The sequence below is a fragment of the Bos javanicus genome, chromosome 4, assembly GCF_032452875.1.
Source record: "Bos javanicus breed banteng chromosome 4, ARS-OSU_banteng_1.0, whole genome shotgun sequence".
In the NCBI taxonomy this organism is placed as follows: Eukaryota; Metazoa; Chordata; class Mammalia; order Artiodactyla; family Bovidae; genus Bos; species Bos javanicus.
Window position 1 is genome coordinate 32,112,023 of NC_083871.1, and position 17,592 is coordinate 32,129,614.

A 17,592-nucleotide genomic window follows, 5' to 3' on the forward strand; every position below is an offset into this window, starting at 1 on the left:
TAAATTTAAAAGGTACAAAGGGTATCTGGTAAAAGGTCTCCCTCTGCTTCTGTCCCCTGCTCCCCATTTTTATCCCTGGAAGCAAATCAATGTTACTGATTTCTTATATATTCTTCCAAAGATCTCTATGTTTAGGCAAGCAAAGACACACATTCCTCCCCACCCTTGTTTTACAAATGGGATACAGTCAGAATTACTTACCTTAAAAATGTAATTTAGAGACTATTTTATATGAATATGTAAAAAGATTTCTCATTACCTTTTTTAAAAATAGATGGATTGGCACAAAAGAGTGTAATTCTATTTCTTTCACACTTTGTTGGGCTTCCCAGGTGGCTTAGTGGTAAAGAATCCATCTGCCAAGGCAGGAGACACAAGAGATCCCTGGGTCAGGAAGATCCCCTGGAGGGAGGAACAGTAGCCCACTCCAGTATTCTTACCTGGGAAATCCCACGGACAGAGGAGCCTGGCGGGCTACAGTCCATGGGGTCGCAGAGAGTTGGACACAACTGAGAGACTGAGCACAGCACAGCATTGCACTTTCTTGCCCACTTCTTCTTCTTGTAGGCAACCCAATGTGTCTAGTTTTGTATACATCCTTCCAGAGATATTCTAGGCATATGGAAACAAATAAACATACACTCACACATTCCCTCACCCCCTTCAAAAATACACAAATACGATGCAAACTGTACACTATCTCACCCTTTTTATTTTAAAGTATTTCTTAGAAACACAAATAAAGTCTTTATTTGAATTAATGGCATTTTACCAGTCTCAACTTCCCCAGTCTATCAATTTATCAAGGTCATATGTAACTTATTACTGGGGGAAGATAGGTGAAGAGAGATTTCCTGGCCCACAGAAAATCTCTGTATGATTTCTGGAACTTCTTGGAAGTCTTAAAATATGTCAAAATAAAAAACATTAAGAATACTTCCTGGGCTTCCGTGGTGGCTCAGTGATGAAGAATCCACGTGCCTGTGCAGGAGACATGGGTTCCATCCCTGGTCCAGGAAGATCCCACATGCCTTGGAGCAGCGAAGCCCTTGTGCCACAACTTTTGAGCCTACGCGCTGGAGCCCGGGAGCTGCAACTAGTGAAGCCTGAGTGCCCTAGTGCCTGAGCTCTACAACAACAGTAGCCACTGCAGTGAAAAGCCCGTGCACCGCAACCAGAGAGTAGCCCCTGTCCCACAACTAAAGAAAAACCCACGCGGCAACAAAGACCCAGCACAGCCAAAAATAAATAAATAAAATTTTGTAAAAAATAATATTTCTTAACAATTATTCCAGATCAGTACATAAATAGCTTCCCTTTTAATGGATGCATAGTCGTACTTTTCATAAAAATATTTATTAATAACTTAATATTTAACTTGTCCTCTCTGAAGGCTAGTATTTAACAGATTTCCTTTAAATTCCTGAAAATTAATATGTCCATACCTGTGTCCTCAGTCTTTGACTCCATGGTTAAGAGTGGTCCAGGTACCAAACTACGTAACCATGATACAGATTCCAGCAGGAAGTCAGGGGCTGGAGAAGCAGGAACACCCAGTGCTCATCCTAGTCTTCTGCTCACTCAAACCCTCCTGTTTCGGCTCTCATCTGCAACACTGGGATTACCTGACTTGGTTACCTTTCAAGTGTCTGGAGGCTTAGATGGGATGACAGATAGAACACTATTTACTTAAGTTGAATCTACTGTAAAAATAAAAGGTTCGGCAAGTGTGACTACCACCTATATCAGAATCGCCTACCTACAATCAAAAACAGGAATTGTCTCCACAGACATAAAGAACAGATTTGTGGTTGCTAAAGGGCAGCGTGGATAGTGGCACGATGGGGTGGGAGTCTGGGGTTAGTAGATGAACTATTACATAAAGAATGGATAAACAACAAAGTATAGCACAGAGAGCTGTACTCGATATTTTGTAATAACATATGTGGGAAAAGAAACTGAAGAAGAATAAATATATATATAAATACTATATATAATGCTATATATAATAGTATGTGTGTGTATATATATATATAAAGCTGAATCACTTTGTTGTACACTTGAAACTAAACAACATTGTAAATCAACTATATTTCAATAAAAATATATTCATTAATTTTTAAAAGACAAGAAAATTAAAAAGAATGATATAATGGTATAACTGAATCACTTTGCTGTACAGCAGAAATTAACACAATACTGTATATCAACTACACTTCAATAAAGAAAAAAAAAGAAAAAAGGAGTTATAGCAGGCACAATCTCTGAGTGTCAAAGAAAGCTGCAACTTACCCCATATTATTTTTGATTCAAAATAAAATTATTTTCTGAGCCCTCTGTTTTCTAATCCAGTCACTAATGACTTTCGGAAAGGGTGCCACACAGCAATAATGATTTTAAAAATTTGCATTTAATAGCTATTCTGCCTCACTTCAGTGTATAGTTTAATAACCCATCTAACCTGGAGTAGGAAATGGCACCCCACTCCAGTATTCTTGCCTGGAAAATCCCATGGACAGAGGAGCCTGGTGGGCTACAGTCCATGGGGTCACAGAGTTGGACATGACTGAGCGCACACATAACAGATTGACAACTTGGCATTAGCACATTTTGTAAGTAAATCATCCTGTTGGACACATCAAGAAGCAATTTTAGTTAAAACACAGACATTCTAAAGGGGTTTCACGCAAGGGGGATATTCCAAATGTTGGCCTCCCCCAAGCAGAATGGCACCTAAAGGCCACATTGGTTCATCTGGGCTGGGAAAGCAGAGTGCAGCTTTTATTTTTGTTTCTTGTTTTCCCTGAAAGGGAACTTCATGTTGAATTTCTCCAAGAACAAGACAAGGTAGCCAACACCTACCTTTAAATTTCTTCAAGCTAAACATTTTCCCCTCAGCATTCTATGGTGCAGAACTTGGAAAGATTCAACACCTTTTTTCTAAGGAAATGCATGGCTTCTTGTGCAAAGTTGCTTGCTGCACACAGCTTGCTCAAAGTAGGCGCCCATTATCCCAGCAGATTAACACCAGGTTATTCAAATCTTCATGGCCTGCTGGTCACTGGGCCCACACTGATGGTATTCACCAGGTAAATGGCGATGCCCCAGGACCCAGGAGTTCTACAGGGCTCCCTGCCTGGAACGTTCTCCCCTTGACTCAGCCCCTCATTGCCTTCAGGTATCTTCAGAAATACAGTCTCTCAGAAGGGCATCCCCAGTCACCTGTCTAACAGAGAACTCCCCTTCCCCATTTCTCTCTGAGTTTATTTCCCTGATTTTACTTACTTTTCTAACACAGATTACAGGTCAGGGGATGCAAGGCCACCAGAGGTCCTAAGATCCTGTTTTCTAACAAAAAGGATAAGGGGAAGGAACAAAAATATAAAAGGTTCTGTGATACCACTTTAATAACTCTCTCTCTTCTAATGCATATCTGCTACGGGGTAACATTTTTATTGAGAGGTAGACAGTAGACATCCCCGTTTCAGGATCCCAAGTGGGAAACCAAAGGTTGAAATCAGATGTCAACACAATCGGCAATTTCAGTTTTATGTTTTTGTTGTTGTTGTTGTTTTGGCTTTGTCTCACAGCACGTGAGATCTTAGTTCTCTGAATAGGGATTAAACCCACTCCCCTTGCAGTGAAAGTGCAGAGTAGTGACCACTGGACTGCCAGGGAAGTCCCAGCAATTTGGTTGAGTCACTGTATTCCTTAGGAGGCAGAGGCCAGGTCACATCCACAGAGCTCCATCATGGAAGACCCTCTTTGCTCCTCCTAAGACAGGGCTCTGATGGAGAGCAGGGATCCTCTACCACTCTGACTTTTCAAACATAAGTGACCTCAGCAAAGAGCTAAGAAGCTGGCAAAAGTAACATCTTATTAAACAACTCTGTCCTCTAATAAAAATCTCTTACAGTTGCAAGCATGCATAATCCCTCAGAAGAGAAAATGTTTTTTTAATGGCAGAAACTTTTATGTATCTATCTCCCAGAGAGAATCTCTCTCACACTGCCTTAAAAAGAACTAATAAAATAATAATACAAAACTCTGGCAAGGAGAAGAGGGGGTCTCTCTCCAGCTTAGGACACAGGCTCTCCAGCAGGCCAACATCTGCAAACTAGTTTATGCCCTTGGGATCACATGGATGGAAAAGTTGATTTAACTATTCCTTTCTTTGTTGTGGGGTGAAGGCCTCTCTCAGAGGGCACTTGTATGATGCCTGTGGTTTTTCCAGTGAAAGAAAACCCACTCACAAACTAAGCTTTTGCTGAGCTATTCTGAACTATCCTGTGTGACTCATCTTTGGTGCCCCAGGACACCCCTTAACAGAATTGGGACCCTTAATACTCCAGAATATAGGGCACCAACACTTAACTACAGTGTGACCAGACAGTGGTCAGACCCTCCCTTACTACAGATGGGGCTCACTTTCATGACCCGTGGGCTGATTACAAGCCCCTAGTTTAAAAATTAAGTAGCCAAGTCATCTTGAACCCAGACCTGCAAAGGGGTGTGTCTTGCCAAGGTAAAGAGAGGAAAGTCAGCAGAAAAAAAGAAAGATGAGAGCAGAATTCATCACAATTCAAATTCAGTTGGATTCTGAGCCTCTTATATTAACCAAAGCTCATTTCCATCAGTGGTAACTCCCACGACTAATGGAGTGAACTGGGGCTTAGTAATGCAGATCTAGGGCATCAGGAGAGCTAAGTGGTTAATGCCACAGGGTCCTGGGGAGAACTGGCTCCAATTCTCTCTCAAGCCAGCCAGACAAGGTAAGGCCAGAAACTAGACAGATACCATCGCCCTGGGAAGAAGAAAGGCACGGTGGGAAAATGGGGCTTTTGAACTGTTGTGTTGGAAAAGACTCTTGAGAGTCCCTTGGACTGCAAGGAGATCCAACCAGTCCATTCTAAAGGAGATCAGTCCTGGGTGTTCATTGGAAGGACTGATGTTGAAGCTGAAACTCCAATACTTTGGCCACCTGATGCGAAGAGCTGACTCATTTGAAAAGACCCTGATGCTGGGAAAGATTGAGGGCAGGAGGAAAAGGGGACGACAGAGGATGAGATGGTTGGATGGCATCACCGACTTAATGGACATGTGTTTGGGTGGACTCCGGAAGTTGGTGATGGACAGGGAGGCCTGGCGTGCTGCGGTTCATGGGGTCTCAAAGAGTTGGACACGACTGAACAACTGAACTGAACTGAAACTGTGAGAGCTGCTTATTATCTGCCTTCCTCCACTAACACACGCACACACACACCGCCCTCCCCCCCAAGACGTGATACTCTGAGTATCGCCTCTCCACTTTGAGCAGGAAAGAATAGTAGTGTTAGTGTCAATGTGAGAAGGGAGACAAACCTTTGTGGAGAGAGGAACCTCTGAGGATCAAGAGGGGAGATTTCTCCCAGGATCAAGTTACCCAGCAAGCTTGGCAGCCCTGGGATAAGATAGTCTGGAGATAGAAAGTGTCATTGAAGACTAAAACCCAGTTCTCAGCTTCCTAGGGGATGCAGGCATGTGCATGCTAAGTCACTTCAGTCGTGTTCGACTCTGCACGTGACCCAGTGGACTGTAGCCCACCACGGTCCTCTGTCCTTTGGGATTCTCCAGGCAAGAATCTCATTGTCATGCCCTCCTCCAGGGGATCTTCCCCACCGAGGGACTCAAACCTGCAGCTCTGATGTCTCCTTCATTGGCAGGCAAGTTCTTTACCACTAGCGCCACCTGGGAAGCTTCTCCTCAAGGAAGGAGAACTCTAAAGAGGAGGAAATCATCTTGAGAGGGACATCAACTTTTACTAGAGGGAGTGTGAAGACTAAGTTGCTTCAGCCGTGTCCGATTCTTTGCGATCCTATGGACTGTAGCCCACCAGGGTCCTCTGTCCATGGAATTTTCCAAACAAGAATACTGGAGTGGATTGCATGTCCTTCTCCAGGGGATCTTCCTGACCCAAGGATTGATCCCGCATCTCTTATGTCTCCTTCATTGGCCGGCAGGTTCACCACTAGTGCCACTTGAGAAGCCCGAGGGAGTGTGAAAGGGTGGTGATATTTTTTTAAATAGATTTTGTTGCTCTCTTGTTTCTCCAGACATTCATTTATTCATTCAGCCAACAAATAGTTATGAAGTGCCTGCTGTGGGTCATATGTTGCTGAAGGCTAAGGATACATAACAGTAAAAAAGACAGACAAAGATTCTGCCTTCATGGACTTTATATTCTGGTAGAGAACACTGTCAATAATTTTTAAAAAGCAGCAAATACTTAGGTGATGCTTTCCACATGTCAGACCCATTTCTAAACCCTTTCCATATAGTAACTCATTTTTATCTTTATCACAACCTACACCGTAGGTGCTATTATTATCCCATTTTCACAAATAAAGAAACCAAGGCATAGGCAGGCTAAGTAATTTGTCCAGGTTCCCCCAACTAGTAAATAACAGAACAAGAATCTGAACCCAGTAAGTTAAATTTTAGACCCACATTTTTAATCGATACAGATTGGTATCAGTATGGGTGTGGGTTTGAGGGTGGAGACAGAGAAGGAGATGAAAATAGAGGTAGAGAAGCGGACAGGAGACCTCTAGGTAAATCATCTTGAAAGGGATTTAAGTTTCAGTAGAGGAGGCTAAATGAAAGAGAAAGATGGATAGATACATAGATATGTCTTATAAAGAAAATAGGCTTTAAAAAAAAGGGGGGGGGAATGGAGAAGGAGTGGGAGTTTGGATAGGGTAGCCAGGGAAGGTGCCGCTGGAGCTGATCACAGCAGATTCCCAAGGCTTGACCAAGCCACAGGCAAGTGTGATCATGAGTGACAGGTCCCAGGTCTTCAACGACAAACCTCAGAGAAGACCCACGGCTGGAAACACTTCCATTACAGCAGTCACTGTCCAAGGGCAGCACCTACTGTAGCAAAGGCCAGCTGAAATGCAGAAGACCTGTCCTTGTCATCTGCCTCCCTTCCTGGACCCAAAGTACCTCCTGAAATGTGAACACCAGATGCCATGGAGAGAAGGGAAGGGGAGTGGAAACCAGAAAGATGGGGCCTTTCTACAAAAACAGACTCAACGTTCTCCCCGAATGCCTGTTTAAATTTTTGAATCTGAGTAAACTTACCTGACTCAACTAAAGAGTAAAGCCCCCTGGGCACCTCGAGTTCCATCTAGCAGAGCGCAAGCTCGTTAAGGGCATGCAGATCAGTAATGAAAAAATGTAGACTAATTGTGCTCTCGACAGAGCATCTATGATGCTGCTGCCCCTACTGGAAGGCTACCCCTTTGGGAATGAGAGGAGAGAGGACACAGGATGAATAGCAGGAGAGGCTAAATGGTCTGATGCTTTCCTTTAAGCTGGAACAGTCATGGTTGCACAGATGTTTAGTCACGGCAAGGGGAAGGAAGGAAACATTCCTGTTTAAGTGCATCACTGAAGACACCAGAAGGATTATGCACCACTTCATCATAATCTTTCTAAAGCTTAAACGTAATTTAGAAGAAGCTGTGGCATTGCTGCATTCAGTTCCCAGCACAGATCTGGATGGGCCTGGAAGTAATTTCCAGCCTTCTGAATGTGGGTTATAAATATGTGTTCACTAGAAAGGGCATTCCAATCAAGTGGCTTCACATATTTATCATCATTTCTATGAAAGGCATTTATTAGCAACCTTTTGCACGAGGTTCAGGCAGCCTAGACTTATATGCAGAAATTAAGGAGTCACAATTCCTACCCTCTTGAAATTTAAATTTGACAATGTTCATCTGAACAATCAAAAGTAGGTCAAGAGATACCTGGAGTGACAGGAAAGTTTGGCCATGAAGTACAAAATGAACTGGGGCGAAGGCTAACAGAGTTTTGCCAAGATAATGCACTGGTCATAGCAAACACTCTCTTCCAACAACACAAGAGACTTCTCTACACATGGACATCACCAGATAATCAGTACCAAAGTCAGATTGATTATATTCTTTGCAGCTGAAGATGGAGAAGCTCTATACAGTCAGGAAAAACAAGAACAGGAGCTGACTGTGGCTCAGATCATGAACTTTTTATTGCCAAATTCATACTTAAATTGAAGAAAGTACGGAAAACCACTATGCCATTCAAGTATGACTTAAATCAAATCCCTTATGATTATACAGAGGAAGTGACAAATAGATTCAAGGGATTAGATCTGATAGATAGAGTGCCTGAAGAACCATGAAGAGAGATTCATGACATTGTGCAGAAGGCAGTAATCAAAACCATCCCCGAAAAAAGAAATGAAAAAAGGCAAAATGGCTGTCTGAGGAGGCCTTAGAAGCAGCTGAGAAAAGAAGAGAAGTGAAAGGAAAAGGAGAAAAGGAAAGATATATCCATCTGAATGCTGAGTTCCAGAGAATAGCAAGGAGAGATAAGAAAGCCTTCCTAAGTGATCAATGCAAAGAAATAAAGGAAAACAATAGAATGGGAAAGATGAGATCTTTTCCAGAAAATTGAAGACACCAAGGGAATATTTCATGCAAAGATGGGCACAATAAAGGACAGAAATTATATGGACCTAACAGAAGCAGAAGATACTAAGAAGAGGTGGCAGGAATACACAGAGGAACTATACAAAAACAGTCTTAATGACCTGGATAACCAGGATGGTGTGATCACTCAAGTAGAGCCAGACATCCTGGACTGCGAAGCCAAGTGGGCCTTAGGAAGCATTACTACAAACAAAGCTGGTGGAGGTGATGGAATTCCAGCTGAGCTATTTCAAATCCTAAAAGATGATGTAGTTAAAGTGCTGCACTCAATATGCCAGCAAATTTGGAAAACTCAGCAGTGGCCACAGGACTGGAAAAGGTCAGTTTTCATTCCAATCCCAAATAAGGGCAATGTCAAAGAATGTTCAAACTAATTGCACTCATTGCACATGCTAGCAAGGTCATGCTTAAAATCCTTCAAGCTAGGTTTCAATAGTACATGAGCCAAGAACTTCCAGATGTACAAGCTGGATTTAGAAAAGGCAGCAGAACCAGAGAGCAAATTGCCAACATCCACTGGATCACAGAAAAAGCAAGGGAATTTCAGAAAAACATCTACTTCATTGACTACGCTAAAGCCTTTGTGTGGATCTCAACAAACTGTGGAAAATTCTTAAAGAGATAGGGATACCAGACCACCTGACCTGTCTTCTGAGAAACCTGTATGCAGGTCAAGAAGCAACAGTTAGAACTGGACATGGAAAATGGGCTGGTTCCAAATTGGGAAAGGAGTACGTCATGGCTGTATACTGTCACCCTGCTTATTTAACTTATATTCAGAGGACATCATGTGAAATGCCGGGTTGGATGAAGCTCAAGTGGAATCAAGATTGCCAGGAGAAATATCAATAACTTCAGATATGCAGATGACACCACCCTTATGGCAGAAAGTGAAGAGGCACTAAAGAGATGCTTAATGAAGGTGAAAGGAGGGAGAAAAAGCCAGCTTAAAACTCAGCATTAAAAAGACAAAGATCATGGCATCTGGTACCATCACTTCCTGGCAAATAGATGGGAAAAAATGGAAACAGTGACAGATTTTATTTTCTTGGGCTCCAAAATCACTGTAGACGGAGACTGCAGTTATAAAATTAAGATGCTTGCTCCTTGGAAGAAAAGCTATGACCAACCTAGTGAAAGAAAGTGAAGTCACTCAGTCATGTCCAACTCTTTGTGACCCCATGGACTGTAGCCTACCAGGCTCCTCTGTCCATGAGATTCTCCAGGCAAGGGTACTGGAGTGGGTTGCCATTTCCTTCTCCAGGGGATCTTCCCAACCCAGGGATGAAACCCAGGCCTCCCGCATTGTAGGCTGACGCTTTACCATCTGAGCCACCAGGAAAGTTAGACAACCTAGACAGCATATTAAAAGCAGGAATATCACTTTGCTGACAAAGGTCTGCATAGTCAAAGCTATGGTTTTTCCAGTAGTCACATTCAAGTATGAATGTGAGAGTTGGACCATAAAAAAGGCCGAGCATGGAAGAATTGATGCTTCTGAACTGTGGTGCTGGAGAAGACTCTTGAGAGTCTGTTGGACAGCAAAGAGATCAAACCAGTCCATCCTAAAGGAAATCAATCCTGAATATTCATTGGAAGGACTGATGCTAAAGCTGAAGCTCTAATACTTTGCCCACCTGATGTGAAGAGCTGACTCATTGGAAAAGACCCTGATGCTGGGAAAGATAGAAGGCAGGAGGAGAAGGGGACGACAGAGGAGGAGATGGTTGGATGGCATCACAGATTCACTGGACTTGAGTTTGAGCGAACTCCAGGACATGCTAAAGGACAGGGAAGCCTGGCATGCTGCAGTGCATGGGGTTGCAAATGGTCACACATGACTTAGCGACTGAAAAACGGAATTTGAACAATCATATAAATGTACAACTGAACAAAGCTCATCTTCAATTATTCTCTATCCCACATGCCTCCACTAAGACGCAGCCATGGAGGAGCTCTTTCTTATGTCCATCTAGCAATTCTGTACAGGATGTTCTCACTACTACTGACCTAAAAATCCCCTGTGTGCCACCTATTCATTCTCCCTCTCCCCAAACCTCTGGCAACCATTGATCTTTTTTTTTGTTCCCATAGTTTTACCTTTTCCAAAATGCCATATAGTTGGAATCAAACAGTAGGTAAACTTTTCAGGTTGGCTTCTTTCACTTAGTAATATGTGATTATGTAATTGCATATTATGTAAACTTATGTAATTAAGTTTCCTTCATGTTTTTTCATGGCTTCACAACTCACTTCTTTTTAGTATAGAGTAGTATTCCATAGTTTGAATGTACCACAATTTACTTATTTTTCACCTACTGAAGTCTGGTGGTTTCCAAGCTTTGGCAATGATGAATACATAAAACCACAGTAAACATCCGTGTGCAAGTGTTTGTGTGGGTGCAAGTTTTCAGCTCATTTGGGTAAATACCAAGGAGCTTGACTGCTGGATTATGTGGTAAGAACACATTTACTTTGGTAAGGAACGGCCAAACTGTCTTCCAAGTGGCTGTGCCATTTCACATGCCTGCCAGCAACGAAGAGAGTTGCTAGTTATTAATACATCCGGACTAGCATTTGGTGTTGTCAGTGTTTTGAAAGTTAGCTATTCCAATAGATATATAATGGCATGTCACTGTGGTTTTAATTTGCAGTTTCCTAACGACATATGATAGGGAGCATCTTGTCATACGCCATCCCATTGCTTTTGCTGTACTTTATTCATTGGAAGAAATTTAACAGGTCCAGCCCACACTCGAGAGGAGCGAACTACACAAGGGCATGAATAGCAGGAGATGGGGCCACTGGGATCATCTCCGAGGCTGCCCAACATAATTAGATTCAGAAGAGTAGAGGACAGCAATTAGAAACAGTGCTTTTGAGGAGACTTGCTATCAAGAGAGGGCTTTCCAGGTGGCCCTAGTGGTAAAGAATCCACCTGCCAATGCAGGAGACATAAGAAATACTAGTTCAGTCCCTGGGTCAGGAAAATAGGAAAATCCCCTGGAGCATGGCATGGCAACCCACTCCAGCATTCTTGCCTGGGTAATCCCATGGACAGAGGAGACTGGCAGGCTATGGTCCACGGGACTGCAGAGAGTCAGACACGACTAAAGCGACTCAGCATGAGGCACGCACACTATCAAGAGAAAAAGAAATAAGTAGTTAGTTGCAGAAGGATGTGGAGTTGAAGGATGTTTTTATTTTATTTGTTTTACAACTAGAGCATGCTTATCAATAAGGTGATATATTTGATATATTGAATATAAAACATGAAATAGAAATCTATTTTATACCTTTATTCCTAAATTTTCCAGAGGTCTTGTGAACAACTATGTTTGAGCAACAAACCCGAGGGGGCATTTTTTAAATAGTCTGTTTTGTATCCATTCTGGAGGTCAGAAACAAGTACAGTTGTATCCCAGTGCTTCCAGCATGCTTACCTGTACAACCTCTAATCGCCGAAATCAGCTGCATTGCAGCCATCATCTGCTTCTACTGAGGCAAGTGGAACCAATAGGCCTCCATGAGAGCAAACATTCTCTCCTGGCTTGAAAACAAGCCTACAGCTGCTTGGAAGAGGCAGGCTGCTGGGTAGAGAACAGCATGTGGCAAATGGCCCACTGACGCCAATTAAAATGTTACCCAACTGCTGTGATCATTTGAATCATAAATAATGTCTTCAGTTGCTTTATCTCCCGACTCTACACTACAGCAACACAACAAAATGTGCACTAAACAGAGACAAAAGGAAATGAATGGGCCAATTAATTGGCGAAAGCAAATGTCCCAGATCTGTATCTGATGTTGGTCCACTGGAAACAAATAAGGATCAGACAACTGCAGGGTTAGGGGAGGAAGATAAAAAATGTGCTTTTTTGCCCTTCCACCTTCAGAACCAATGCAAAACAAGACACAGAAGGGAAATGAAAGTGTTAGCTTTGCTGCTGATAATAAGATTGTGATTTTAGAGCTGAGTCTGTTCTGCTGCCTATCCTAACCTTGGGTCACTGTTATTTTATATTGATGCTGGGCAATGAGGGAAGAAAAAGAACAGAAACCTTCACAGCTTACAGCCTCCTAATGGATTTGCTCTTCTTTGAGAAAGAGGAGCCATTGGACATCTATGGGGGCCATAACATATATGGGGGCCAAAAATTTAAAGTGAGTAAAATGCAAGATCTTGTTTTTGCAGGATTAGTAAGATATACTATCTTTTATTCAGTTTGGACTACTGAAAATCACAAAGGATAAGGGAGTGACACTTATACCCAGATAACTGTACACTGAACCAAGAAAACCCTCAATGGCTTCCAAATGGTCATGTCTCAACCCTTGTCTAGGGGGAGACATCAGAGAAGATTACAATCTTGAAAACAGGGAACAGGTGGAGGATGGACGCCAACAAGCTTACCCCAGTTTGTTCTCAAAGTTCATGTTAGAACAGGATTTTATTGAAATTCCTTCTTTTCTGGAAGGGAATGAGGAAAGGGTGGACAGAAGCTCAGGGCATTTGCCTGCAGAAGTTCCTTCACAAAGCGACATGGCATGGTGAGTGGGGGTGGGGGTGGAGGGTTCCTCTCTAGCAGCAGGGCAAATACACACCAAGAAAGGAAATCCAGCAGGTTTTTATCAAGCATTCACAGTGCACCAAGCTCTAGGCCATGTCCTGAGAATGCAGGAATAAACTCACACTCATGGAAACCCAAAGAGCTACATTCTGGGATAAGACCCCCACCACGATCATCACTATGAGCCTTGAAGAGTTTCATAGCATGAATACTCAACTACTATAGGGGTTCAGTGGTGAATCCCTTTCCCTGGAGTCATTTCCCATTTACTCAAATATGTTCCAGGCACTATGTTGAATTCAGAGGATCCAACAGAGCGAGAAGCTGAGTCCCCATTAGGCTTACATTCCATTGTGGCAACAAGTCTCCTTTTGGAGAGCATCCTAATGTGTGCTCTACTCCACCAGAAATTCTGTATGGTCTAAAAGTCCCTCTAGTCTATGACTCTTCTTTAACTCTCTTGGTTTCGCCTGTATCATGAAGCAAGCTTCCTGCTAGTATGCTAGATTCAGCCTAGACACCCTCTCCTCCAGGAAGGGTACCCTTATGTCCTTAGGAGACTGGGCTTGGTGGCTTGATCCTGTGGCACACTGCATTGGCTTCTATCGTTTTATGTTCCTTAAAAGCAGGGGCAGTTTCTCATTCAACACCATTCCCCCTCCTGCCCCCTAGCTTGATTGCAAGCTGGAATCAAGATTCCTGGGAGAAATATCAACAACCTCAGATATGCAGATGATACCACTCTAAGAGCAGAAAGTGAAGACGAACTAAAGAGCCTCTTGATGAAGGTGAAAGAGGACAGTGAAAAAGCCGACTTAAAACTCAACATTCAAAACACTAAGATCATGGCATCCGGTACATCATGGCATGTCGACCTTTGCCGACAAAGGTCCCTATAGTCAAAGCTATGGTTTTTCCAGTAGTCATGTATGGATGTGAGTCAGACCATAAAGAAGGCTGAGCATGGAAGAATTGATGCTTTCTAACTGTGGTGCTGGAGAAGACTCTTGGACTGCAAGGAGATCAAACCAGTCAATTCTAAAAGAAATCAATCCTGAATATCCACTGGAAGGACTGATGCTGAAGCTGAAGCTCCAATACTTTGGCCGCCTGATGGGAAGAGCCAGCCGACTCATTGGAAAAGACCTTGATAGTGGGAAAGATTGAAGGCAGGAGGAGAAGGGGACCACAAAGGATGAGATGGTTGGATGGGATCACCGACTCAATGGACATGGGTTTGAGCTAACTCTGGGAGATAGTGAAGGACAGGGAAGCCTGCCATGTTGCAGTCCATGGGGTCCAAAAGTGTCCGACTGGACCTAGAGACTGACAACAACAACCCACCCACCAGTATAAATCAGGGTGCCTACTGCTGAGTGTATACTTGTTGCCCTAAACAGTCTCTCCAACCAAAATGATCTAAAGTGCTCCAGTACCTAGGAAGTCTCAATTCTAAAAATTCCAGGGACAGATTAAGGATAGCTGCTGCTGCCGCTAAGTCACTTCAGTCGTGTCCAACTCTGTGTGACCCCATAGACGGCAGCCCACCAGGCTACCCCGTCCCTGGGATTCTCTAGGCAAGAACACTGGAGTGGGTTGCCATTTCCTTCTCCAGTGCATGAAAGTGAAAAGTGAAAGTGAACTTGCTCAGTCGTGTCCGACCCTCAGCGACCCCATGGACTACAGCCTACCAGGCTCCTCTGTCCATGGGATTTTCCAGGCAGGAGTACTCGAGTGGGGTGCCATTGCCTTCTCCAGATTAAGGATAGAACCAAGTATAAAAGCAAAGCTGGGGACTTCTGATAGCTTGCAGACTATCCTGGGGAAAGGCAAAGGATACTTGAGGTGGGGAGAGGGGAGACAGGCAGAAATACCTAACATTATTAGAGTGCCAGAAGCTCCCTTGAATCTGCCTCAAGGTAAATGGACCCCACTCTTAGGAAGAGGTTTGGGGCAGATGGTCGGTGGGTCAGCTTTGAGGCCCTAGCTGCGCGAGGCCGGGGCAGCCGTCCGCCCCGCTCGCCCCAGGCCGCCGACAGGAGGCGCGCGAGGGCCTCAGGGTGCCGCTGGCTGGGAGGAGCGGGTGCTGGGCTGGGTCCCGGGCCGGGCGGGGCTCTAGGGCAACTTTTTGGTTGGTTGCCGCCGGGTGCTGATCGCCCAGGCCCCTTTTAAACTGGGTGTCTCCCTGTCTCTCTCCCCTTTCTGCCTCCGCGCATGACTCGGTAAGTGGCTTTTCACCAGCTCGACGCTAAAGCCCTCCGCGTGGCCCGAGGTTCTCTCCAGTGGCACTTACCAGGAGCGCCCCTCCTGTCCGCGCGTCCGCCCCGTGTGGGCGGCTAGGGCTCATGTTAGACCTCAGCTCTGCTCCCCCTCAGAGAGGCCTCCCAGGCCCCACGGGAGCCGCTGTGAGAGCTCTTCTGCGGCGAGGACATCCTCAGGGTACCGGGGACCCTTCCTCCCCAGAAATAACGCTCTTGGTGCCTAAGGTCCCTCTTTCCCCCAGGGGTCGAGGCGCCCGTCACTTGTGCCTGGGACCCCGATGCTCAAGGGATCCGGGCCACATGGAGCTTCAAGCTCCTTTTGCAATAAAAAGAGAAAAAACAAACGACTCTTGGAGGAGCCGACCCGGGGCGGAGGCGCAGAGCCCTGGACGGTGTGCGAGTTGAGACGCACGCGGGGCCCCCGCCGGGGGCTCTGAGGACTCTGACACGGTCTATTTAGGAAGCGGATGAGATCATGGGCCTGAAACACTTTAGCCTTCAAGGCAGAGCAGTGTTAATTCCGGTATTAGCAAGTAACGGAGGTAATTTCGCCCACACAGGCATTCCCCCTCCGCAAATGCCTCTCAGTTGCCACTTCGCTCTGTGGTTGGGCTCTTTAAAAGGTCTACGTGACTCTTGTGGGAGCGGTTAACTACTGTGAGCCTTGATGAGGGAGCAGTTTTTCTCCCCCACATTCCCTTTTCAGCATTGACAGTGCGTTATGCAGCATAGGACCCTCTTTCCTAACGTGTGTGGGTCTCATGAGCGGGAGGCCCGTCATCGTTTTCTGGCCTGAGAAGTCGGAACCTTTGGGGTTCTGACTTGTGTTCGCCAAGATAAACAGGAAAAGTGGCCCTAGAGAAAGTTTGTCTCGAGGAAGCGTTTCCAAGTTCCACTCTGGTCCTCAGCATTAGAGGGCATTTTAAGTGTTTTACCGGTATACATTCCTATCGAAAGCGTTACTCCCCGGATTTAATAAAATTTGTAAAGATCTCAATTTATAAGCTGACTGATGAAGGAATCGTTATCACTGGTACCGCTTAGTGATCTCTTGAAATGGGAGGCTTGTGGGATGTTTACATGTTTGCCTCAGTGGTGAAAGATCTTTTTACTGATCAGAAAGTATCTGATTTTACTGATGCGAGCTGTGTCCTAAGCACGGCTTTTTTTTTTTTTTTTTAAACAATTCGCTTTAGGAGAGGGACATGGCTGAGAGCCAGTGTCTATTTAAAGACTGTGGGAAGTGAGCAAGTGTTGACAGGACTGTTCTCAATTCGATGGCCTCCGCCTCCGCCTGTACACTAGTTTCAGGCTTCCTTTGCTTTTTTTTTTTTTTTTAATGTGAAGAGTTTGTTTCCATCTTTCATAGGCAGATACTGTTACCAGTAATGTTTATAGTTTTTCCCCAAGTTGATATTGTTCCATGCTAGTGTAACAAGGAGATAAAGTTAGAAAGATGGTGACTGCTGACATTCTATAAAATGGAGACGCCCAGGGTGTCTCCTGGCTGGGAATTTCAGGAGATTCCCAGTGTCAGGAAATTAGGAAAATATTGCTGTTTTACAGGAATTCTACTCAAAGTTAGCTCTTGGTCAACAAAGGTAAATAGCCCAATAAGATACTCTTTACCAAAAAGAGAAAAAAAAGACACAAAATGCCCAAAACAATATTGTAATTATCCTCCAATTAAAATAAATAATTTTTAAAAACTTAGTGATATTTTTAACATTGTTTTTCTCTCTTTCCTACCAGGCTGACAAGATGCTGACAAGCTTAAGGTATGGACCTAATGGAGAAAATCTGGCCTGAGTTATTAGTTGGATAGAATTCTTGGCCAAGGATGAGAACCCTAATCTGATTGGATACCCTCTGCTCTGATGGGTTAAAGGATTTACCTGAGGCCAATTTGATGGGCAGGAATGTATTAAGTGCAATCACATCCTCCCCCTTTAAACATTATGTTTTAAATAAAACGGGGGGGGGGGGGGGCTCTAGTAAATAAATAACATTTTATTATGCCAAGAAAAATGTTATTTTACAAAAGTATTTTTAAGTGATTGGCATCTAATCTTTAAAGATGTTTATCTTTGGCAATGGTGGCCATTTTGAGTTAATTTTTTTTTTTAATGTCAGAATATTGCTATGCCTGATTTGACAATATGTAGTTCATTGGGGAATTCATTTTCCTTACCTGCACTGCTTTTATAAACATGGTTTAGTCACTATATTTTCTTAAATCTAATT

At 43.9% G+C, this 17,592-nt stretch overlaps 1 non-coding gene across 1 annotated transcript; it reads left to right on the forward strand.

Moving 5' to 3' along the window:
• Window positions 1-17,179: 17,179 nt before the first annotated feature.
• Window positions 17,180-17,252, forward strand: LOC133246973 (small nucleolar RNA SNORD93). Its single transcript, XR_009736219.1, has one exon. It is a non-coding gene; the product is annotated as a small nucleolar RNA SNORD93 (small nucleolar RNA).
• Window positions 17,253-17,592: the final 340 nt, after the last annotated feature.